The 26008-nt window shown below is 40.2% G+C and overlaps 1 long non-coding RNA gene across 4 annotated transcripts in view; it reads left to right on the forward strand.

Moving 5' to 3' along the window:
• The window catches only part of LOC123479725 (uncharacterized), a 60711-nt gene extending 35479 nt beyond the window's left edge, over positions 1 to 25232 (forward strand). The window contains exons 2-7 of one of the 4 annotated variants that reach the window (XR_008427013.2): positions 7429 to 7504; positions 11299 to 11404; positions 17998 to 18067; positions 19788 to 20359; positions 20545 to 20816; positions 23292 to 25232. This is a non-coding gene — a long non-coding RNA (uncharacterized lncRNA). Of the gene's footprint in view, positions 1 to 7428; positions 7505 to 11298; positions 11405 to 17997; positions 18068 to 19787; positions 20360 to 20544; positions 22286 to 23291 lie in introns of those variants that run through there. The other 3 variants (XR_008427012.2, XR_008427010.1, XR_008427011.2) reach the window with 3 other exon arrangements.
• The last annotated feature ends 776 nt before the right edge of the window (positions 25233 to 26008 follow it).

A 26008-nucleotide genomic window follows, 5' to 3' on the forward strand; every position in this document is an offset into this window, starting at 1 on the left:
AAGGACACAGAAAGCTGTGGTGAATTTACAGTAGATGTAATGCCTTTTATTTTCCGATGTGTAATGCTGAGATGAAAAGTCATTTCTATCAAAGGGTCCCTTTAAAAATTATGTGTCATATGAGATGATTATGGAACAGTAATCTTATTTAAAAACACTGTTTAAATATATTAAAAAATAAAAAGACTCAATTGCAATATTAGACTAGGTTTACTTGATAGATTTTTATAGAGCATTGCATTTAAAACCACACAGTACACATTTTTCTCTAATTGACACACAAAATTTCCCAACATAGCTCTTCTACTAGGAGAAAAAACAATCCTAATTAAAATTTAACTATTTAAATTTATACTAACCATATTCTCTAAACACAGTGAGAATATGTTCTAGATAAGATACTAGAAATCAAATAAAGCAAAAAAACACAAATATTTGGAGATTACAAAACAGGCAACTAAACACCCAATAAATCAAAAATTAAAACTGAAAAAGAACAAATATATGAGAACCAAGATGGTGGCGTAGGTAGACACACTGCGCCTCCTCGCACAACCAGAACTGACAGAAAATCGAACGGGAAGGAAGTCCGACACCAAGGAGATAAAAAAGAAACATACATCCAGACCAGCAGGAGGGGTGAAGATGGGCACTGGGGCGGAGAGGACTCGCGTGGCGGTGGCAGGACCGAGACTGGTGGAGTGTGGGACCAACAGGGCAGGCAGTCTGACCACTAGCAGACCCTGCGGCCCCACATTCACGCACAGATAAACCAAGAGGGCCGGACTCAGACTGGCGGAGAACGGGGCAGGCAGAGTGGCGGGTAGCACCCCACGGCCCCACACTCGCACACAGATAAACCAGACAAACGGCAGGGAGTGAAGCATACTGCGCAACCCAGGGCCCCAGCACTGGGAAATAAAGCCTCAAACCTCTGATTGAAAATGCCCGTGGGGGTTGGGGCAGCAGCAGGAGAGACTCCCAGCCTCACAGGAGAGGTTGTTGGAGAGACCCACAGGGGCCTAGGGTGTGCACAAGCCCACCCACTCAAGAACCAGCACCAGAGGGGCCCAGTTTGATTGTGGGTAGTGGAGTGAAAGACTGAAATCCGGTGGAGAGGGGAGTGGGCACCATTGCTCCCTCTCGGCCCCTCCCCCACGTACAGCAAAGCGACCAGTGTTACCCCGCCCCGGGGAACACTTAAGGCTCCGCCCCTTTAAGTAATGGACATGCCAAGACAAAAAAAAAAAAATGGCCCAAATGACAGGACACTTCAAAGCTCCAGAAAAAATACAACTAAGCGACGAAGAGATAGCCAACCTATCAGATGCACAGTTCAAACACTGGTTATCAAGATGCTCACAGAATTGGTTGAATTTGTTCGAAAACCAGATAAAAAAAATGAAGCCTATGCTAAGAGAAGCAAAGGAAAATGTACAGGGAACCAATAGTGATGTGAAGGAAACTGGGACTCAAATCCATGGTGTGGACCAGAAGGAAGAAAGAAACATCCAACCAGAAAAGAATGAAGAAACAAGAATTTGGAAAAATGAGGAGAGGCATAGGAACTTCCAGGACATCTTGAAACGTTCAAACATCTGAATTATAGGGGTGCCAGAAGGAGAAGAGGAAGAACAACAAATTGAAAACTTATTTGAACAAATAATGAAGGAGAACTTCCCTCATCTGGCAAAGGAAACAGACTTCCAGGAAGTCCAGGAAGCTCAGAGAGTCCCAAAGAAGCTGGACCCAAGGAGGAACACACCAAGGCACATCATCATTACATTACCCAAGATTAAGCAGAAGGAGAGAATCTTAGAAGCAGCAAGAGAAAAGAACACAGTTACCTACAAAGGAGTTCCCATAAGACTGTCAGCTGATTTCTCCAAAGAGACCTTACAGGCAAGAAGGGGCTGGCAAGAAGTATTCCAAGTCATGAAAGGCAAGGACTTACATCCAAGATTACTGTATCCAGCAAAGCTATCATTTAGAATGGAAGGGAAGATAAAGTGCTTCTCAGATAAGGTCAAGTTAAAGAAGTTCATCATCACCAAGCCCTTGTTATATGAAATGTTAAAGGGACTTACCTAAGAAGAAGAAGATAAAAAGTAGGAACAGTAAAAATGACAGCAAACTCACAGTTATTAACGACCACACCTAAAACAAAAACAAGAGCAAACTAGGCAAACAACTAGAACAGGAACAGAACCATAGAGATGGAGATCACATGGAGGGTTGTCAATAGGGGAGTGGGAGGCGAGAGGTGGGGGAAAGGTACAGAGAATAAGTAGCATAGATGATAGGTGGAAAATAGACAGGGGGAGGGTAAGAATAGTGTAGGAAATGTAGAAGCCAAAGAACTTATAAGTATGACCCATGGACATGAACTATAGGGGGGGAATGAGGGAGGGAGGGCGTGGGCAGGATGGAGTGGAGTGGGGGGGGAATGGGACAACTGTAATAGCATAATCAATAAATATATTTAAAAAAAGAGAAAGTAACCCCATTTACAAGTGTGTGGGAAAGAAATAAATGCCTACGAATTGGAATAAACAAAGAGGTGAAATACCTGTGCTCTCAAAATTAAAGGACATTGAAAAGAGAAATGTGAAAAGAAAACAAAATAAATGGAAGGGTAAATCCGTCCTATATAATGGGAAGATTAAATTGTTATAATTGCAATACTTCCCAAAGCTATTAGTTCATTTCAACCATTATCAAATTACTGCTCAGAATAAAAACAAAACCCTTAATATTTATGTGGAACAACAAATACTTTAAATAGAGAAATATATTTGTAGAAGAAAAAACAGTGTTGGAGATTCACACTCTGGGTTCTCAAACTGTTCTATTAAAGTATAATAATACCTTGATAAATATATAATATAAATTATGCATATAATTTATATATGAATATTTATATATAATAAACATATGAAAGTATATTAATAATTTAATACTTTATTAAACTATCAAAACAGGAAGGTATCGGCACAAATGAGATACCTAAATCAATGGAAGAGTATAGAGAATTCAGAATTAAACCCTCTTACATGAACAAGTTATCTATGAGAGAGAAGGTGTAGATATACACTGAAGAGTTGAGAGACTTTTCAAAAACTGGTCTTGGAAAAACAAAATTTATGCATGCAATAAAACTTGTCTACATTCTTACATCATATACAAAAATAAATTTAAACTGATAACAGCTGTGCCCAACTGTTCAATATTTTCAAATGACACCAGCCCTGCTTCCTTCTTACCCACCTCTCCCTGTCTTTCCATTGAAGTGAGCACTTCACAGATCCCTGTCTCACAGAAATTTCCAGACCACCCATCTCTCTTTGCCTTCCAACTGACTCCATTCCTGCCTATATTCCCTGCCTTCCAACTGATGTCAGGTATGGCTAAGTCTCCTTGTTTTCTAATTTATGCTAGTTTTGCTCCTCATTTTCAGTGCTCACGCACTCCCTGTAGTTATCTTTCACTCAGCTCCTTTTCCTTCAACAGCTCAGAATCTGAGAACAGGAGTGCGTAAGAACACCTGTGTTTGCAGAATTTCATTGTGGCTGAAGACTGGCCTTGCTCAGGTGACACCTTAGATGCTTTTGTAGCTTTACAACGGGAACAGCTCGTCTCTCAGGTTACTGGTCCCCAGGCCGTGCTCTGAACATTTCTATTCTTCTGAACCTCATATCTCCCTCACTGAATATTGACGGGAAGTAACATGACAAAATTTAACACCTCACAGTTTTTTAGCGTATAAGTCATAAAGAATACACATGTGATCCAACAGAGGAGCTGCATCAACAGCCTTCAGTGCTTCCAACCACACACCATGTATAAAGGATCTGAAAACTAACACACAGTAAATACTTCATGTGCATCAGTGTTGGGGCTCTTGTCGTGTGTTAACCATTGATAGTTTTGGCCAAATCACTTGTGTTTTGGGTGATGCCTTCTGCATGGTAGGGTATTTTGTAGCCTTCTTCCACAACCCAATATATGCCTATAGTACCCCAACCCCTAAAATATATATTTAAAAGAGAGAATCAAAGACAGAGAGGGAGAGAGTTAGAAAAAGAAAGAGGTTAAAACGAATATAGAGAAATATAATATTCAAAGGAGTAAATGAGTGAAAAGTGACATTTTAACAATAATTTTTAAAAAATCTTCACTCAAAGATATATTTTATTTATTTTTCACAAGGGAGGAAGAGAGAGAGAAACAGAGAGAAAGATATCATTTATGTGAGAGAGAAACATTGATCACTTGCTTTTTATATACCCTGCCTTATCAGGGATTGAACCCAGAACCTACTCAGGTGCCCTGACTGGGGACTTAACCAGCAACTATTTGGTAACAGGATGATGCTGCACCAACTGAGCCACCTGACCAGGATGACATTGTTTTTACCTGGAACACATATGTGACTTCACATCACGCTGGCTTTATTGTGGAAAATTAGTTCAAAAGCACTTTGCGGTGACACAAAATGTTCATATCGGCAGACAGCATTCATAGGAAACCATTTATGGAGGCCGCACACCACGGAGGCCAATATGAGCACAAGGTCTGATTCCAAGTATAACAGGAGTCCATGGAAAGTTGTACAGCAGAAATAATTACATTTAGATGCTTTCTTAATGTTAACCCCATAAAGGTGAGTACCAAAAAATGTTGTCCTGAGAAGTATGATTTTTCCAAAATCGTGTTGTTGAATCTCAGACCTGATTTAATTAGTATTTCCAGTTACATTTTACTTTTTTTTTTTTTTTTGGTAATCTTGCCATGTCTGGGGTTTTCCACCAAACACATGGAACACCAGTCCCCAGTGTTTTGAGTTGTATGTCATACCCTGTGACAATGTGTCTAGAAAATAGTTCCAGTCCTCATCCCCAGTGAGCCCGCTGGGCCACTGGAGACTCCAAAGCAACACAATTGCACTAATGCGATCACAAAACAAGTGTTTGTACTCAGCTCTTCCTTCTGAAACCTGGGACCCTTGTTAACTTTCTAGGACCTGTGGGAATAGCTGCACCTGATGCATTTGTATATTAATGGAGGGGTTATGGGTGAGTAGTCAAGAGCCCTGAGAACCTTTCATGGAAGTCTAATTAGAAAAGAGTACCCAGTTAATGCAACTTTTAAAAAGTTATCTCCCTTCCTCACTAAGAGAACAAAACAGAAGAAATCTCGTACTTGCTCACATTCTAGAGACAGATCCCTATCAAGTTTACTTTGGTGAAGAAGTTTGAGAGACCAAAATGTTTGCCAGCTGTCACTACACATTCTCAGGATGTGTCTTTTGGGAAAGGCCATAATATAACTGTTTCCCTCACTATAAACACTGAATCTGGCTTTCCCTTTAACAACTTTGCTCATTCAGCTGTGAGTGTTCTCAGGTAACTTAGGTCATTACTGTGATCCCATGTGGGCAGCATTGTAGTCATTGCCAATTTTTTGTGTTGTGTTGTGGGGAAAATGTCAGGAGTAGTGGGTGGCTTTCCTGGTCAGAAGCAGTTTGTTAGGTGTTGGAATCCTGCTGAGTCTGTCTGTCATGTACCTCTAGTCATGACTTGCAGAATAAGAAATGAGTGGTGGAGAACCAGCTATTCTACATTCTTATAATCCTGAGCTACTGAGGTGTCCTTTGGTTTTTCTTAATGTTTCAGGTATATGTAGTTTTTCCTCTGTAAGTGATAGGAATAAATTAATAAACATTATGGTGGAGTTCCATTCTGCAGTGATTCCCAGGCAACCCCCTAATATTACCTGACTGAATACCAGACATCTTTACAAAGCTCCACACAGAAATTCATGGAGGAGCAGTCAGACAGATACAAATTCTATTTAGCCTTAGAAAAGTGGAAGTTAAACCAAAACAAGAGACAAATCTTGTCAGAGGTGAGAGTGGGCACAGAAGGTCTATACAGACAAAATCTTAAAATGATGAGGGTTAGCCCATAATCCAGACTAGGGTCTATGCAATCCTTGGGACACTCCAAGAGTCTCACACTAGATCACACTCTGTCCCACTCCCAATGTTATCTGATTGTCCATTCTCTCTGCCACCAGCTGCTAAATGAAGGTGTACAAAGTCAGTGCTCACATATTTATGGGAATATTAGAGAAAATGGTATGTTGTTTGACTTCACAGCCAGCTAAAACATCTTTCATTTGGCTATACATTTTGTGGCACTATGTTCCTTATGTGTTTGCGTAGCAGTCAGCTCCATTGTCCTTTCAGACCTTCTCAGACACTTACCCACTTGTTGGGAGCCATCTTGACTGGTTTCAGGGACTGCAGCCTCATTAGCAGACAATAAGGTTCCATCGCTAGAGCTGAGTGAAAAGGCCTTGGTCACGTGAGCCACTAAGGGGACAGAATATTTCCTCTCGCCAGTAGTGTAGCCCCTGCCTCCCTCACATCCCCCAGCTTGGCCCTGGTGGATGGCTGGTTAGGAAATGACAGGTAAGATCCCACAAGGGAGGGGCAACCTAAGGCATGCACAGTCACAACAGATCATCAAGGAAGGACTTAGATGTCTTCAGAGAAGAGAGAGAAGGACAATCACCCCTTGGCTTTGTCATAGCCTCAGTCCTCAGTCTTTCTGTAATGTCTTCTACTCTCTTGGCTGCTTTGCTCTCCCCATGTGCCTCAGCCTGGGAACAGTGCCAGAGGCAGCTGAATCCTTGTCCTGGAACAGATGGCTCCCAGGGGTAATTCTGGCCAGAGAATGAATATACATTGTTTCCTTTGAGACTTGCTCTGCCCTGTTGCTATGAAACAGACACTTGAGCTAAAGCTAACCCTGACCTGAGACAATCTCTGTGTTTCTCCAACTATTATATATAAATGATGTCAGTTTCTCATGACTGTAGCTTTTTGGACATTAGTTGATGAACTTTATGTGCATACTATGTATCTCTCTGTATGAGCTGAACTCAATAAAAATATGAGGAAAGAGGTGTTCAGTACCTTTCTCCTTTGAGGGACTGGTAATGTTTCCTCTCAAAGCAGATCACACATTGGCCATTTTTTCTCATCTGCAATGACAAAGGGGAGCTCTGCTGGAGGAGACACCCCATCACACAATATCATACTTAATAGCATGTTTATACACTAAATGGCAGATGTGTCATTCCAGCAGTTTTTCTGCACCTCATCACATAACAAACCTAGACCACTAAGGTCAGAAGCTGCAACCTCAGTTCTTTTCATGAATTTCCACAGTGGATACCATTTTTCACAGGGTTACAACCTACCAATGCCACTAGAACACGACATGATTCCATTGAGTTGCCATGTCAGCAGTTCTGCCAAAAATATCTAAAATGTCTCCTGATAAGTAATATTAGTTGCTTGTGCTGTCAAAATGTAGTGCTGTGTTGGTGGGTATAAACAACATATTTTTTTATTTACAGTTCTGGAAGGTTGAATTTTGAGATCAGGTTGTGGGCTGGATTGTTTTTTCCTGAGGACCCTTTCTTTGTCTTGCAGGTGAGTGTGTTTAAACTTCTTGTTCCCAGGTATTCCCTCTATGCTTCTCTGTGACCTGACCATTAGGTAAAGGCTCCACTTTTACTGGATTAGGATTCCCACAGATTAACTCACTTAACATTATTCCCCTAAAAACTATCAGTCGAAATACAGGCACACTGGGAAATAATGGGCCTTTAGACTTCAAATTGTGAATTTTTTTTTCCAAAGTAGCTTCTTTGTTTATTTGGTTTTTGCTTTTTCCAGCCTGTTGAGTAGTACCACCAATGGGACAAGCTTTTACATTAACTTTTTAAAAATTAATTAATTTATTTTTATTCAGTTACAATTGTCTGCCTTTTATCCCCATCCCTCCACCCCACCCCAGGCATTTGAGCTCTTAACACTTGCTCCTGCTTGGCTGAAGAGACTTACACAGAAATGAGGCTATAGGTAGAAAGACATGCATATGTAATATATTCATGTGTGTCATAGGTATAGCCACATATGAACTAAATGTTCTTTCCCAATGACACTGCCACCAGCAGTCTCTGATGGCAGTTGCTTTCTGAATCAAGTCTCACCTGAAATTTATAATTGTTTCAAACCCAATCCTCATGGTGTCAAGTTGTCCAATGCTATCACAGTTGTCATTGTGTGCAGTATTTCTTTTACCAATATTATGTGTCAGATGTCAGCCAATTACCAGAGATGTGGACTTTTTTTTCCATGTCACGTGATCAGATACTGTCCTTGGGAAGAGCTATATTTCTTCCTTAAATCTCCAAGTATTTGTCTCTTTACTAATTCTGTCACCTCTACAATGAAGGCTTCAAAACTTGATTAAATAAAAAAAAAATCAGTGCCTTGTTTTTTACAAAATCAAGTGGATTCCTTTCATGATTCTGTTTCCTGTACACTGTCTTAAAATTGCAGAGGCATAAAATTCTCCAGAAATTGCCATTTCATGTCAGGGGAGGCCAAGGCTCAGTATCTCAGACTGAATGTGGTATTGCCTGACTTTTGGTGGTTCTCAGTACTGGCCTGCAGGAACTTGAGAACTGTTTGACATATTTAAGTCTGTGTACTTCCATCCCTACATTTGGGCTACCTGTTGTGAAGTCACTGGGAAAATCCTTTTATATAGACTATTCATAAAGGGAGGTCTCTTAATCCTAAGCTAAAAAATGCCTTGAAAAGAAAAATCATATAATTCTTCTTGATCAACTATCTTATGATAATACATTTAAAGGTCAGAAATTGTTTCACTTTGGGCATCTTGTCTTTATACATGTGCCCCTGAAGAATTCTGAGTTGCTACAGGAGCTCCTCATTGTTCTTTCTGTGGTTATTGGTGATGTTGTTTACAGTGTGTCCTTTTTTTTTAACTAAATATGAAGGTGATATCTGCTTGTCACCTTGAGGGCCATTTAGATGTATAATACATAGGATTTCATAATATCCATGGTAGCAGCCTACCCCTGTCAAAACATTTTAAAAATGATGATCCACCTGTTCATTTGTCTGGTATTTACTACAGTACAACATATCCTATACCAGCTTTTTACTATGTGAGCATTGGCCACATCCTTGGTAACACATGACTCTTCCCAACCCCATGTTTTGTCCTGGGAATATCCCTTATCTCTCTGAGGCTCAGATTGCTTGTATACAAATTGCATATCAGAAAACAAACCTTGTGTTATTTTGGTGGGATCAACTGGATCAGCCATGGCAAGTGCTTACCTACTACCTGATCTTTCAGTACATACTTCTGGATCTGCTGGGAGTTTTCATCTAAATGCATTTCACTCACCTATGAAACTTTTCTACCTTCTTCTTCACTGGCTCGTGGACCTTGACAGTTTGAAAAAGATGTAGAATCCAATCTTTTCAAGGAATTTGAGATGGTTTCCACCAGGTCATGAAATTTGTCCTTTCTGTGGCCAGATCAAAGGTCTATCAGGGGAGTAGACAAGTAAAATGCCCACTGCGATAACTGGTACTGCTTTGGATGAAGTTCACTCATTCAACATTATGAAACATCAGGCGTGTTGTATCCATTCAGAGCCAGACAGGTTCATGAGATTCAGGCAGACAGAAGAAAATTCCCGGAGTCATTGGGATGTCTGATGTGCGTTTATTCACATCAAGGGTGGGCAATCCACACATGCTGCAAGCTGCGTGTCCCCCTGCATGTCCCTGCATGTCACCTGTCCCCTCTGCACAGCACCCCAGCATGGCATCCACCGTGGCCTACCGCATGCCTCTCCTCACCGAGTGTGGCAGCCAAAGGGATCCCCTACATCTTCAAATACTAGATAATAGACAAAGCCAGTTAGGTGCCAACAGAATTATGCAACAGAGCTTCATTGTATGCATGCAAGCCCAATCAAGGCTATGGGAACAGTTTTTCAGAAACAGTCTCAAGGCTATGAGAAAAATACTTATCAGGCCCATTCTCAAGGTTATGGAGACTTCTTCCCTTAATAACCCAGACATCTGGGTGAGGAAACCAGACTGCCTCCATTTACCCTATATCTGGCATAAGTTAAAATACAAGGTGACTAAACCATACCTGGCATCAGTTGGAAAGCAGGGAACATAGGCAAGAAAGGCATTAGTTGGCAGGCAAAATGTGGTGGGTGGATCTAGAATTATTTGTGAAGGAGGGAATGCTTTGGGTGCTAACTTCTATTGGAAGGCCAGGAGATGAGGGTAAGAGAGAAGCAGGGCTGGCATCAATTGAAAATATGGAAGAGATGGGCAAGGTTGGTATCAGCTTAAGTTTATTTTTCAATATGCTATAGGAGAGTGTCCAGTTTCTGTTGATTATGTTTATTTTGTTTTCCCAGGATGAGCTGTTGAAAAGTCTGTCAACAATGTACATCTTTACCTTCTCTGTCATACATTAGTTGTTCATGTAAGAGGATTTAATCCTGGACACTCTATACTGTTCCATTGTTTTAAGGGTCTGTTTTGTGCCAATACCTTTCTAGTTTGATTATTATAGTTTTATAGTATAGTTTGACAACACAGAGAATGACATCTATAACTTTGTTCTTTCTTCTCTAAACATATTTTCTTATTAAGCTATTTGTTATTCCATGTAAATTTTAAGATTTTCATTTCTGAGAAGAAAGTGAATTATAGTTTGATAGGATTTCAGTTGAACCAATTAATTGCTTCGGGAGATATGGTAATTACAACAATTTAATCATTCCAATAATAGGAATTGTCTATCCTTCCATTTTTTTGTGTTAACTTCAATTTCCTCCTTCACTGTCCTATAATCTTGAGAGTCAGGTCTTTCACCTCTTTGTTGATGTCAATTCAGAGGCAATCATTTCTCTTTCATACAATTGTCAATGGGATTACTTTCTTTACTTCTTCTTCCTGTGTGTATTATTCTATATCAATGTGACAGATTTCTGTACAGTTTGCATTTTGTTTCTTAATGAATCATTTTCTTAATTCAATTAATTTTGTTGAATTCTTTAATTAATTCTTTATAGAGCACCATATCATCTGCAAATAGGGACAGTTTTAATTCTTTTTTATTTAGATGTGTCTTATTTATTTCCCCTTGTGATTGCAAGTGTAATTATTCCAATGCTACTTCAAATAATAGAAATGAAAGTGGATATCCTTCACTTGTTTTGATTTTTCAAGAGATCGCTTTCATCATTTCACAGTCGAGTATATAGTTAGTCATGAGGTGGTCACATATACTCTTTATCAAGCTGAGATTGTTTCCTTGTAGAAGCCTTCTGTGAAATATTTTTATCAGTAATGTATATTCTATTCTTTTTCAGAATCTCTTGAACATTCATATGAATTTTTTGAAGTGGTGAATCACATAATTGGTTTCTGGATGTTGAGCCATTCTTGCATCACTGGTATAATTCACACTTGATCAAGGTGTGTACTCTTTTTACTATATATTTCAATTTGGTTTGCTACAATTTTCTTGAGAATTTCAGTGTGTAGATTTATCAAGAATATAGGCCTGTAAGTCTTTCTCATTTTTTTTTGCAGTTTCTTGTATCAGTTTTGGTATCAAAGTAATGCTGGCCTCTTAAGATAAATTGGTGAAGGCTATGTACTAATCATTGTTGTCATATTTCTTATAATTCCCCTGTAAATCTCTGTGGGCTTGGGCTTTTTGGGAGGTGGGGTTAGTTACTGATTCAAATGTATTTCTAGGAATTGGTTTGTTCAGATAGTGTGATTTGTCATGATTTGGCCTTCAAAGGGAGTATGATTTTAAAATTTTCCATTTTATTACATGGTCAAATGTGTTGTATATAATTGTTGATGGTATTCTTTAAAAATTGTTTGTGTTTTTCTATTGTTGATTGTTGTTTCTCTTTTTTATGCTTTTATTTCTTTTTGTTTTTTCTCTCTACTGCTTAATGGGTCTTATTAGAGGTTTTTCAAATTTATTTATCATTTTAAAGAAGGATCCATTAGTTTTATCTATCTTTACATTTTTCTCCATCTTTTATTATGGCACTGATCTTTGCTTTATTTTTAATTCAACTTACTCCTTTTTAATTCTTTTAAAAATTATTTAGAAATTCAAATGATTTTATTGATTTTTTTCTGCTCTTTAGTTAGAAATGTATAGTTATAGTCTCCTTCTATAAGAGCTTTTCATATATGCAGGTTTTCTAAGATCATATTTGAATTTATATTTGTCTCAGTGTACATATGATTTTTCTGTTTCTTTTAATATTCTATTTATTTATTTTTTTAGACTGGGGAAGTTACAGAGAAAGAGAGGGAGGGAAACATCAATGGGTGGTTGCCTCTCACATACCCTCTGCGGGGGACCTGTCCTGCAACACAGGCATGTGCTCTGATTGGGAATCGAACCAGCAACACTTTGGTCCACAGGCTGGGACAAAATCCACTGAGCCACACCAGACAGGGCCTCTGTTTTAATTTTTGATTTATTGAGTGTTTTGTAGTATGTTGATTAATTTGCAAATGTATTGCTTGTTTTTGTTTTCTTTCCTATATTTGATTTCCAGTTTCTTACCATTATGGTCAGAAAATACACTTAACATAGCCCTGGCTGTTGTGACTCAGTGGATTGAGCTCAGCCTGCAAATGAATGGGTCACTAGTTGCATACCCTGTCAGGGCATATTTCCTGGGTTGCAGGCCAGGTCCCCAGTTGTGAGCACATAAGAAGCAATCACACACTGATGTTTCTCTCCCTCACTTTCTCCTTTCTTTTTGCTCTCTCTAAAAATGAATGAATAAAATCTTTTTTAAAGAGCAAAGAAAAATATTATTAATATAACTTTACAATTTTAAATTTATGGAGGGTTGTTTTTTCTCCTAGTGTAAGATCTGTGGTGGAATGTTTTCCATGTGAAATAGAGAAAAAATGTGTACCCTGCAGTTTTAAATGCAATGGTCTATAAATATCTATTAAGGATACCTATTTTGGAGTTAGTCTAATTTTATGTTTTTAATTGTCTAAAACACAGTGTTTTAAAATAAGATTATTCTTCTTTAATCATCTCATACCACATTTAATTCTCAAAAGGAACCCTTGAAATAAATGCTTTTTTACCTCAGCATTACAGAGGAGGAAAGTAAAAGGTCTTTTAGCTACTTTAAATTCACAACACCATTAATAGCATTTCTAATTTTTCATCTAGGAACTGTCTATTTCCCCAGCCATCCATATCTAGTAATAATACACTAAGGAAGTTTAAATAGATTAGCAAGATGGATGGAAAAGAGGATTAGGTGGCTCTAGCAAGGGACTCTTAGCAGTATTTTTACACCTGACTCTGTGTGTCTGAAGGTCACAGAGTCTAGCCACAGGTTGTCTATATGGCACGGGATGAAGATGATACAGTTGATGGTGCAAAGGCATTAGAACAAGGACAGCAGTTGAAGTGTAAAAAATAACAAAGTGGTAACAAGTTTAGAAGGGGTTGAACCAAATCCAGGGTATTTGCAGGCACTTCTCACTCATAATGCCATTCTGTACATGCTATAAAAATGGAAGGTGTTTCCTCTGGATTGAAAGATCACTAACCTATATCTATTGTCTTGTGATCCTTCACTCAAGTCCACATTTGGAAAATGCGTCCAGATACAAAGCATTCTAAGAAAATACCACATAAGCCATATATGGAGGAGACATCAAGTGATGTATTTTTTGACTCCCTGATCCTTTGACAAAACTGAAGATTAATTGATGTGTCTGCTTTTTTTTTACTGAGTTATGATAAGTGTTTCAGGGTGGGCCTGTTTGAATGAGGTATATGAGATACAGAGTTGAATGAAATAACTGCATTCAAAATGATTCCAAATATCTGAGTGGGCGTGGGGATTTTCTGCTGCCCCCCAAAATCCCTAAACAGGCCACACCAAAACCAAAAACCCGGACTAGATACATGGCATCTGAAACTCCTTGGCAGTTTACTTTCCAGGTGTTTGTTTCTAACTTCAGAGGACCACAGGCAAGTGAAGATGGAGGCAGAAGGCCTCTTATGAGTGAGTGGAAATTTATAAACATCAAAAAGCACAGCAATTCCAGCAATATATTCTGTAAAACCATGTACCAGGTAAACAACAGCCATGGGTGATCCAATATATCCATGCAAATTTGCATAAAATATATATTGTAACATCTTTCACAAAAGCAAACTGAGACTCAGAGAGATGAGGGATTAGCCCCAAGACACACCCTAGAAATGGGCAGAGTCTCCATGTGAGTATAGTTGGCCAGTGCTCACCTAGTGAAAAACTGGTCCAGGATATTTTGGGTGCTGTTGAATGTCAGAAAGGAAAAAAGGTAGGTAGTCATGTAAACAAAGGTCCTACATGTGAAGTTTAGTTGCATAGACGTTATGGGCACTTCAAGCACTATGCTTTTTGGAGATCACTCAGTGTGCAAGCCTCATCCAGGGACAAATTGATGTCATGCTCACAATAAATGATTTTTTAAAAAGGGACAAAATGTCAGCCACATTACATTTACAAACAGAAAAATAAACTTCTGGAGTTCACCCAGGAACACTCAGCACTTCAGAGATATTTTTGCAGTCACAGGTGTACACAACATGAAAAAATTCTAAGCTATAAATGTGGAATTTGAATTTAATGGTGAGAAAAATTATTCAATTATTGTTCTCAAGGTATTTTGTTAGCTAAGGAACAACTGGTCTCCCTTTATGGGTAGTCTATATTAAGAGCATTGTGTCAATGAGTCTGAAACTGACAACCTGACTATAGAAATAAGGATAGGAGAAAACTGTACTTGAACAACAATAAAGAAATGAACAAAATAAAATTAAAAATAAATAAATAAAGAGTACAATAATAAAAAAATGAAAGGCTTAGAGATTATTAAACAAAGAAAAGGGAGGCTTCAATATTCAATATTTCAAATTGTCCCTCAAAGGCTTAAAGGCCAGAACTACAAACCCACTAAAGTCTGGATGAGCCACATTTGGTTTAAGCTCATGAACCTTCATCAGTCATGAAAAGGAGGAAAATGTCTGCACAATGCCTTTCCTTCCCAATCTGGAGACAGTGTGCAGGAACAACACACACAATGAGAACCTTCTTGATCTCAAATGAAGATACTGATTGCTTTTTGATTTACTTTAAATTGAATTTTGATTCTCCTATTACGGAGATTCCAAATTTCTAAAAGTGGCAAATACTTAATTATTTCAAGAAGACAAATAGCACATTCCAGCAAAGAATCTGTATGATAACTCGGGATGGAAGAAATCTGTTTTGCTGGTAAACCATTTTACAGGTGCCTCAAACTACCATTAAAACAAGTGCTCGTCAATGACCAATGGAAAAACACATTTGGAGACTAGAACATAAGGGTGGTTTCCATTTAAAAGAATGATAAATTCACGGTCCGGCTGTTTGCAATAAAGTAGCTAAAATCAGAGAGACATTATGACAATGTGACAGCTACAGACTATTCAGTTTGGAATCAGGCTATAGCTATAATATATATAAATATTTCATATGCCTATCTTTCTATCCACAGCCCCATTTCTGAGTGAATCTATTGAGACAAAGTGTTGTATGATACCAGCCTTCCTCTGTACAACCATTGTTTATATGACAACCTACCTGCTCACTTATCTGGCATAACACCAAACACATTCTTGACTGCTTTTCAAGGAAGTGGGCACTGGGTCATCCTCTTGGCTCAAGATGATTCTGCCAACATCTAGCTTCTCTCATGGGAGATTTCCCTCATCTGTATGAGACTCAGTTTGCATATCTGAAAACTGGATTGCATAAAATAAACCTTGGGTAATTTTAGATGGATTAAATGGATCAGTCTTGGCAGGTTTCCCCTGCCAAGTGGTGCTTCTTCCTGCAGAATATGCAGCTGGCCCAGCTGCGCTTATTGTATTTCATGAATTTCAACGCTCCATAAAAATCAGTTGCCTTTTTTCTCACTGACCTGTGGCCATTGTGAGTTATAAAAAGTACATGAAAAACACATTCAAATGGCATGTCATGCCACTTATGGGATCCTGGTGTGTTTTTCTGTAGCCAGATTAGGCATTTAGGCAGATGGCAAAAATACCAAGGCCCACTCAGATTTTTCATGTGATTTTGAATACACTTCATCCATAAAACTATATATTATACACCTGCTAATGCAGACACATTGAGACAAGTTGTAACACTAGTGAAGGATGCAGAACAAAATCAGTTAACTTCAGTTTTAGTAAGAGAGTCAGACATTACAACATAAGTTGTAGAAGACATTACCTGAAATCTCTTTGCCATAGTTTACTTGGACTATTTTCATAGCCTCTGTTGCATCTGGTGGCATTTTTCAAATGGCGACTAGTGGGATGGATCAGGATGGATCACAGGACCATATACAAGAGAGTGATTTTTGTGTTCAGAAGAAAGGCCTCATGTTTCTACAGAACATAGGATTAATTCAACAGCATTAGTTTGTGCCTGGCAGAATCCTGGATTTCCTCCAAGTCCACCCTAATGTGTATCATCTTTGATTTGTTCTCACTGGAGATGCTGGCCCCGCTCTGGTGTCCATCACCATTGCCTTCACCATCATTGTTTTGTGCCATAAAAGGACATGTGGCCAGACCCTGTAAAGTCAAGTTCCACAGAATCACCTGTACAAACCTGGGTAGAACCACTAGCAAGAAAGCCCACTTCTTTTTCCAGGTTTATCCAAACTCTCCTTGAGTTTTTTTTCCAAACTTATAGAGGATATGAAGAGCTAAAAGCATACATAGTTCCAAGTTTAAAATTTTGGAACAGCCAGAGGTAGGTGGTCATTTTAATGTACAAAATATACCTTTTGTTTCTTTATCTGAAATGCTGAGATTAAAAGGGACTTGACTCAAAATGTCCTTGAGATAATAAACGTGGAGTGAAATTTTTTAAAGTAGTAATTTTAACTTATAATACTGTATGTTAATAAATAATTATAAATAATGACCTCAACTGCCACTTTAAAACTCTTGACACCATAGATATTTACAAAATATTTTCTTGCCTGGCCTGGTGTGGCTCAGAGGTTTGAACATTGGCCTGTGAACCAAATGGTAGCTGGCACATGCCCGGGTTACATGCCAGGTCCCCTTTCGGGAGCACCTGAGAGGCAAAATATCAATGTTTCTCTCATGCATTTATGTTACTCTCCCTTTCTTTCTCCTTCCCTCCCCTCTTTCTCTGAAGATAAGTAAACACAATCTTTTAAAAAAAAGGCTTTTATTAAAAATTTACTATGCGAATCACTGGGTAAGTTTTATTGCCTAAAAAAAAAAAAGAAAGAAATACCTCAAAACATCTGGCATTTGACTTTTACTATTACAGCTTTTAATTTGCATGTCTGTAAAGATTAGAAACATTGAGAATCTTTTCATAGTCTATTAACCTCTTCTGCCCTATTTGCAGAAGGGTCTATTAAGGTTCTTTTTCTATTTTTTAAATTGCATTGCTGCATTTTTGGTGTTTATTTTCTATGTTCTTTATGAATTTTGGATATCAAACCCTTATCAAATATGTTGGCAAATTCCATTATTTTCCTTTCCCAACCATGTTGATGTGATCATGGGCAAATCTGCACAATCACTTCATGGACACCCAGCCACTGAGGGAATAGAGGATAAAGCATGAGGTAGTATAGGAGACCGTTCTTCGTGGTGTGGGTCCAGCTCCCACTCAGAAAGGCCAGTGGAAAGCGAGGTCCAGCACACAGGACCCCTGCCCAAGGATAGGTCCTCCCATGGGGAATCAGGCCTGCATTGTATCTAGGCCGCTTTGAGACTTGCTTTTTGCTAAAAACTCCCTTACCCTGAATTGAGGCAGCAAACGTTTACTGCATATCTTCAAAGTAACTTCCTAAAATCTATGCTAAGCCTTCCAAGGACGAGTGTAACCAGTTCAACCGCTTTTCCCTTTACATTTATAAAGATCCTTCTTTTTTGATGTAATTAGCAACATCCTCTCCTTTGTTTTCTGTAAAAGGTAACCACCTAAAGTGAACCTGTGCATAGTAAAGGAGGACCATCCTGGATGTAATGTGCCCAGAAAAGTGGTAAGAGCCTGTCAAAGCAAGGGTCTGTGTGCTCTCCTCTTGAAAGAGTGGCTGAGGCACTCCAAGGCACTCTCGCCTTGAGAGAGTGGCCATGCTGTCCCTTTTCCTCCACATGACTCAGTAGTCTATGTGAATTTGTCTTGTATCAGCCACAATGATGTGGACACTGCAGGCTGGTGACCGCATCACTAGGCCATTGGCCATATGCTCTATTTTTGCTCCTGTGCGGTTTTCAGCAGATCTCTTGCTGCATATATGCGTATATATATTTATAATTTTTATTTTATGAATTTAATGGTTTGGAGAGAGAAATGTAGGAGAGTGAGAAACATCAATTTGTTATTCCACTTATTTAGGCATTCTTTGTTCAATTTTTGTATGTCCTGACTATGGGCATAAGGCACATACAAAACCTGCAACCTTAATGTATAATATAGGGAGGATGCTGTAACCAACTCAGCTACCTAGACAGGGCCAGATCAATTGGTTTTTAAGTTTCATGGAACATTTCATCACTTATTAACTTATTTCAAACCTACATAATCCACACATTGCTCTCATGTTGTTGTTGTTATGGTAAGTAATGCTGAAATCCACAACCAACCCACATTGCACCAAAGTTCCCAACATCCATCCACTTACTTTCGTTGGGCTTTGTTGTGGTATATGCAGAGACATATTTCTCTTAAACTGTTTTTAAAAGAATTTTTTTATTTTTAGAGAGAGGGGGATGGAGGGAGAAACAGAGGGAGGAAAATATCAGTGGGGATGCTTCTCCCGCCCCCCATAGTGGGGACCTGGCCCACAACCCAGCCAAGTGCCCGGACTAGGAATCGAACCAGTGACCCTTTGGTTTGCAGGCTGGTGCTCAATCCACTGAGCCACATCAGAGAGGGCAGAACGTTTTTCTTAAACTTTTATGTGGTCCGGTTTATGGTTGTTTGCCTGTATGGCTTCCAGTATCATTTGTATGCCTTGGAAAGACCGCCTACCTGTTCTGGATGTAGTAGATTTATGGTGGGGTGGGGGAAATCAAAGACAACGAAGGGAAAATGTGGGGATAAACCAGGAGGAAATGACACCTTATAATTTGTGCAGTGAGTGCTAGATGACGTTTCTTTCAGGTGTAGACTTAAAAATCTGTAGGGATTTTTAGTTTTTAGGAATTCCATAGAAGGATTCTTTATACTGCTTAATTACTTCTTTAAAATCTGTATAGTTTTATTAATCAATGCACCCCAAATAAATTTAATATTTAAAAGAGGAAAAAGTAAAAGAAAAACCAGAAAATGGTTCTTCCATTGTTGTCCTGTGAATACTCACCTGGCTTAGGTTTTAGAGTTCCTAGGTGCAAAAATTTTCCTAGGTCCTCCTGGGAGCCCAGCAATAGTTGGTGTCTCACTGGAACGCTTGGGCCTGCATGCATCAGACTTCAGGGAAATCTTTCAAATCTGTGATGCCAGGTTGGTCCCCTGTTCTGACTGCTGCCCCCAGAGACCCCACGATTTTCCCTGTCCTCCTTCCCCTGCTATGGTCACAGTGTGCCAGCCAGGAACTCCCAGGTAGACTCCCCACCACCCACCAAGGGCTGAGAGACATGATCCCAGTTGTTTGAGGATGAGATCATCCTGCAAAGAGGGCCAACCGATTCAGTCCCACTGGTGTTCGAGCCTCTTGTTGGGTGCCACCTATCGGCCGCTTGTATATTTCTTTTCTGCAGAGCCACAAAGGAGGTGATTTGGCAGCGGTGGTGGAGAAGGATGACTCCAGTGCGCCAGTGGCACTGGGGCGATCTTGCAGGTGATACGGGGCTTCAGCGCCCAGCCTGGGTTCTGGCAATTGGACCTGCAGGACTATTGAGAGAGTGGCTCCCTGCATCTCCAAGGACACCTGGAAAGGATGACCTGCACTCACTCATGCTGCTCCTTCACCCACTGGGACCCAAAGACCAAATGGTGATGCTGCCTGGCAACAGCAGATGTTGATGGCTGGAGTCTGCTCCAGAGGTGCCTACCAGCTCTGGGTGTATGGGGTGGATGGACAGGGTGGTCCACACCTGGCTGTCTTGCTCCTGGGGTCCTTCCCTTCCTTGGCAGTGCCTCTGAAATTTTTCTAAGTCCTGATCCGAAGATGTGAAGAGACAGGCAACCCTTTGCCTATGTGGGTTCCAGCTGCTGTCTATCTGGCCTGTGTGTGTGTTGGCCTGGGTGCTGGTCACCAAAGCAGACTTTCTTGCTAAGTCAAGTTCCAGAGGTGAGGACAGCCATGGGCTCTGCATGGAGGCACTTGGAGGTGAGTTTTTTGGACATGGGTAAGCCTTGGTCCCAGCTATTGGACTTAATTTTTCTACACTGTTTTCTCCAAAGTCCCCAATTTGGGGAGTGCAGTGAGCTGTCCTGTGGTTGAGGAAGGCTGGACACTGTTTTTGTCTTGCCTACTGACTTCTCCACTTCTTCCTATTCCCACATCCTTCCTAGGTGTCCAGCAGAGCAGGTGTCCACTCCTGGTTCTCCAGCGCCACCCACCCATGACTTTTGACTTTACAAGGTGCATCTCTGGCCACCTGGATGACTGTTTACCTGGGTGCTGATGTTGACAAATTGACCAGGCCTGGACTCAAGACTGCTGGGCACAGCAACTGGGTCGAGAAACTGACCGGTCAGTCACATACTTGCCAACTTGCTCACTTGAAAATACTGCATACAGTATGGTTAAGCTTTCTCCAAGTGGAAGGGGATGGAAGGCAGAGGTATAAATGCTATGTAACACTTTTTATTTTTTGCAACTATGCCTGGTACAGAACAGCCTGTTACTTGCAGATGTACAATACAGCGATTTGACATTTACCTTGCCTATAGTGTGATCAGCCCACAATATCTGTTCAGTTGTCACCATGAAAACTTATGATGAGATTATTAAAGTTATACCTCTATTTTTAAAAAAAGAGTAAATATGAGTTTTCACCATCAGTTGTCACCATCAGTTGTCACCATTTATCATATCATCATTGCAATGATTACCATTTCTTACTGCCTATTGCTTATGGATGTTTCACAGTGTCTCTGCCCACAAAGGGTACACAGTTGACCCCTTCCTTTGAAGAAATTTCTAAATTGGCACAGAACCAGTTGTCCCAGGTGGAAGCCCTGTGTGACTTTTCCAAGTTCACCAAACTTGCATTCAAATAAACTCTTCAGTGGCCTCGCATTGTCTCTGTAGAAGCATAGGGGAGGAGTCATTCCTTGACATGGTGAACATCCCAGTCCCAGTGGTGTTGGAACATAAAAGGAAGGAAGAAAGGACAGAGAGGAGACAGAGTAAAGACGAAAGAGGAAGAGAGAGAATAAAGTTTCCAAAGTCCTCTTCTGCTGCCATGATACTAGAGTAGGCATAGCAGCTGAGTGGCTGGCCATGTTTCTAACCTGGAGGGCTCTGTATGGAGCCCATAGTAGTTAGTCCCCACTGGACTGGTGGTCACTTTTATAGCTTCCAGAAGAAAAAGGTTGACCACATGGCTGGGCTGGGAGTGACAGGAGATGTGGAGGGCTGATGGAGGCAAGCAGGGAAAGAGGATAGGGAATGAGGGGAGATAGGTGCACACATTGTGCAGTGGAGAGCCAAAGGCAGTTTTGAGGATCAAGGTAGGCATTCATAACAGCCATTACAGTTTTCACTTATTCATATCATTTAGAAATAACACATAGAAGTATCTCAATTATGATAGGACACTTATGAGATAAGTGTCCTATCATAATTGATAAATTTATAATTTATCAATTATAAATTTCTTTCATGTACATGTGAAATGAGGTCACATCACTTCAGAATATTGATGCCTGGTACCTGCAGAAGTGTAAATATGTGATTACTTCCCACTCTTCCCCCTGCCTTCATTTTTATTTTCTGCTAAATTCCAGTGGCAGTGTAGTGGCTGTTCCTTGTTTAACTCTCCAGGTTATTTTTCCTTAGGTTCAGGGGAGAGAAAACATTGAGAAAAAAAAAAGGCAAAGCACTCAGAATAATACCCATTCCTAGTGTCATTAAGCACATGGCTTCTGTGGTGTTCTTCCCTCCTACCCCATCCCAACCCATCCTACCCCACCTCACACCACACCACCATCACCAACACAACCACTCTCCCTATCCCAAATCCAGACCACCGAATCTGCTGTCTTGTTCTAGGGTTTCACTCTTCTGGCTATGGCATGGGAATGGAATCATACTCTGTCATGTTTGATGACTGGGCTCATATCATGTACCACAAAGTTTACTACATGTAGAGTCACACATGTTTGTGCATGTATCAGTATTTTGTTCCTTTGTATGGCTTCAAAGTGTCCTATCATAAGCCTTCCATCTCAAATAATTAGGTGATGGATTTTTCCACATGCTACCAAATCTGAGTCCTCCTTCTGCCTTTGAGAAAATTCCAGTCAAACAACCTGATTGTAGAAAAAGGAAGAGAGAAGCATACAGATATCAGTTGGCTGCTCGATCCTACAGGTCAGCACTGAGAACCCTCTAAAGTCTGGGTGAACCACATTCCCTTTATGCTATGAGGCTTCATCTGCCCCTGGCATGATGGGAAATAATCTGGTGAATGTAACTTGTCCCCAATTTGGAGACCGTGTGCAGGGACAACATACACAATGAGAATGTTAATTTTAAGTAAAGATACTGCTTGTTCTTTGTTTCACTTTAAACTGAATTGTGATTCTCTCTTTTTGGAGATTTCAGACTTAGAAAAGTGACAAATACTTGAAGATTTCAGGAAGACAGCCCATTTCAGGGAAGGAATCTGAGATGACTTAGGAAAAAGCACATCAGTTTTAATATTAAATACCTAACAGATGACTCAAAGTGTCATTGAAAAAAGTGTACATAAGAACCACTGTGATAGAATGGAACATGAACACAAGAGTGGTTTAAATTTAAAAGAATGATAAATTCAACGTCATGCCGCATGCAAGAAATTAGCCATCATCAAAGAGGGGTAATGACATTGTCACAAATAGGTTTGTTTTCCTCAGGTAACATAATGCTTTGAGGGATATAATTGAAATACACCCATCTGACTAATCCCAAATTGTACTTTTCTGAGATTATTTTTTTAGCTCAGGTCTTCACGTCCCTCAAAAACTGGACATCTCAGGGCGAGCACCAGATATTGGTTCTTTCAGTGGTTTCTGGTGGTGTTCCTTAAGTTCTGTTTTATTTCTCTTAGTGTGGAGAGCACATCAACTTGCTTCGGCTGAGGCTTGCATTTGGAAAGACTTTCAGAAAACCTAAAACCAAGGACTTCTGGCCAAGATGGAGGCGTAAGTAGATACACTGTGCCTCCTTCCACAACCAAAAGAAGGACAACAACAACTTAAAAACAAAAAACAACCAGAACTGACAGAAAATAGAACTGTATGGAAGTCCAACAACCAAGGCAATAAAGAAGACACATTCATCCAGACCAGTAGGAGGGGCGGAGATGTGCAGCTGGGCAGAGAGGACTTGCAGCAAAACAGTGGCTGGCAGACCCAGTGCGGCGGGGGATTGTGGAGCTGGGCAGTGCAGGCTGCATCTGGCCGGCAAGGAGAAGCTGGCGGATGGCACAAGGCAGTGGCTGGCAGACCCTGTGGTCCCACATTCACACGCAGATAATCTGGGAGGAACAAAGGGGCAGCAAAACTGACCACGCAACCCTAGGGCTGCAGCGAGGGAAACTAAAGCCTCAAACCACTGATTGAAAACCCCTTGGGGGTTGAGGCTGCAGTGGAAGAAACTCCCAAACTCACAGGAGAGTTTGTTGGAGAGACCCACAGGGTCCCAGAATGTACACAAACCCACCCACCCAAGAATCAGCACTAGAAGGGTCCACTTTGCTTGTGGGTAGCGGGGGAAGTGACTGAAAGCCTGCAGAGAGCAGAGAAAGCACCATTGTTCCCTCTTAGACCCCTTCCCCACATTCAACATCACAGGGCAGTGGGTTGCCCCACCCTGGTGAATACCTAAGGCTCCTCCCCTTTACATAACAGGTGCACCAAGACAAAAAAAAAAAGTGGCCAAAAGGAAAGAACAGATCAAAGCTCCAGAAAAAATACAACTAAGCGACGAAGAGATAGCCAACCTATCAGATGCACAGTTCAGAACACTGGTAATCAGGATGCTCACAGAACTGGTTGAATTTAGTCACAAATTAGATGAAAAAATGAAGGATATGCTAAGTGAAATAAAGGAAAATGTACAGGGAACCAATATTGATGGGAAGGAAACCAAGACTCAAATCAACTGTATGGACCAGAAGCAAGAAACATCTGACCAGAAAAGAATAAAGAAACAAGAATTCAAAAAAATGAGGAGAGGCTTAGGAACCTCCAGGACTTCTTTAAACATTCCAACATCTGAATTATAGGGGTTCCAGAAGGAGAAGAGGAAGAACAAGAAATTGAAAACTTATTTCAAAATATAATGAAGGAGAACTCCCCCAATCTGGCAAAGGAAATAGACTTCCAGGAATTCCAGGAAGCTCAGAGAGTCCCAAAGAAGCTGGACCCAAGGAAGTACACACCAAGGCACATCATAATTACACTACCTAAGATTAAAGATAAGGAGAGAATCTTACAAGCAGCAAGAGAAAAGGACATAGTTAGCCACAAAGGAGTTCCCATAAGACTGTCAGCCGATTTCTCCAAAGAGACCTTACAGGCAAGAAGGGGCTGGAAAAAGGTATTCCAAGTCTTGAAAGGCAAGGACCTACATCCAAGATTACTGTATCCAGCAAAGTTTTCATTTAGAATGGAAGGGCAGATAAAGTGCTTCTCAGATAAGGCCAAGTTAAAGGAGTTCATCATCACCAAGCCCTTATTATATAAAATATTGAAGGGATTTATCTAAGAAAAAGAAGACAAAAAATATGAACAGTAAAATGACAGCAAACTCAGTTAATAACCACACCTAAAATGAAAACAAAAGCAAAGTAAGCAAACAACTAGAACAGGAACAGAATCACAGAAATGGAGCTCACATGGAGGGTTATCAACAGGGGAGTGGGAGGGGGAGAGAGGGGGAAAAGGTACAGAGAATAAGTAGCATAAATAGTAGGTAGAAAATAGACAGGGGGAGGATAAGAATAGTATAGGAAATGTAGACGCCAAAGAACTTATATGTATGATGTATGGACATGAACTAAAGGGTGGGGGGAATGTGGATGGGGGAGTGTGCAGGGAGGAGGGGAGTGAAGGGGGGAAGATGGGACAACTGTAATAGCATAATCAATAAAATATATTTTTAAAAAACGGGTAGAATCTGAAAAAAAAAGAAAACCTAAAACCAGAGTTTTTTGTTTGTCCACAATACCATCTTCTCATGCAGAACCATTGTTTCCATGACTACCTACCTGTTCACTTCTCTGACATTCAACACCATCCAAAATATCTTGTAGAGACTGGTTACTAAGTGAGCACTGTTTAGCTCCTCAGCACAAGGTGAGACAGCCCACCTCCAGCTTCTGTCTTTGAAATATCCCCTCATCTCTCTGAGGTTCATTTGGATTGTCTAAACAAGTTGATGTAGAAAATAAACCTTGAATAGATTGTGTAAATTTAATTGGATTAGACATGGCTGGTGCTTCTCTGGGCCTCTGACTGTAAAATATACTGCTTTACCCACTATGTCTGTTCATCTTGTAAATTTTCCTTCCTCTATGACAAGCCTGCTTTGTCACTGGCCTATGGTCATTGTGATTTTGGAGAAGCTCATGGAAATAAACCTGTCCAAAGTTCGTGGTGCCATGCCTCTGGCCCCAGTTTTGGTTTTTGATGTGAACGATTAGAGATCTCTGGCAGCAGCAGAGAAACACCAGGCCCACTAGGAATACTTGGAGTAATTTTGGATAGAGTTCATTCATGTACCTAGTATTTAAAACACCTGCTACCTGTGTTACTTTCTGAA

The sequence above is a fragment of the Desmodus rotundus genome, chromosome 1 (assembly GCF_022682495.2).
Source record: "Desmodus rotundus isolate HL8 chromosome 1, HLdesRot8A.1, whole genome shotgun sequence".
Classification (NCBI taxonomy): domain Eukaryota; kingdom Metazoa; phylum Chordata; class Mammalia; order Chiroptera; family Phyllostomidae; genus Desmodus; species Desmodus rotundus.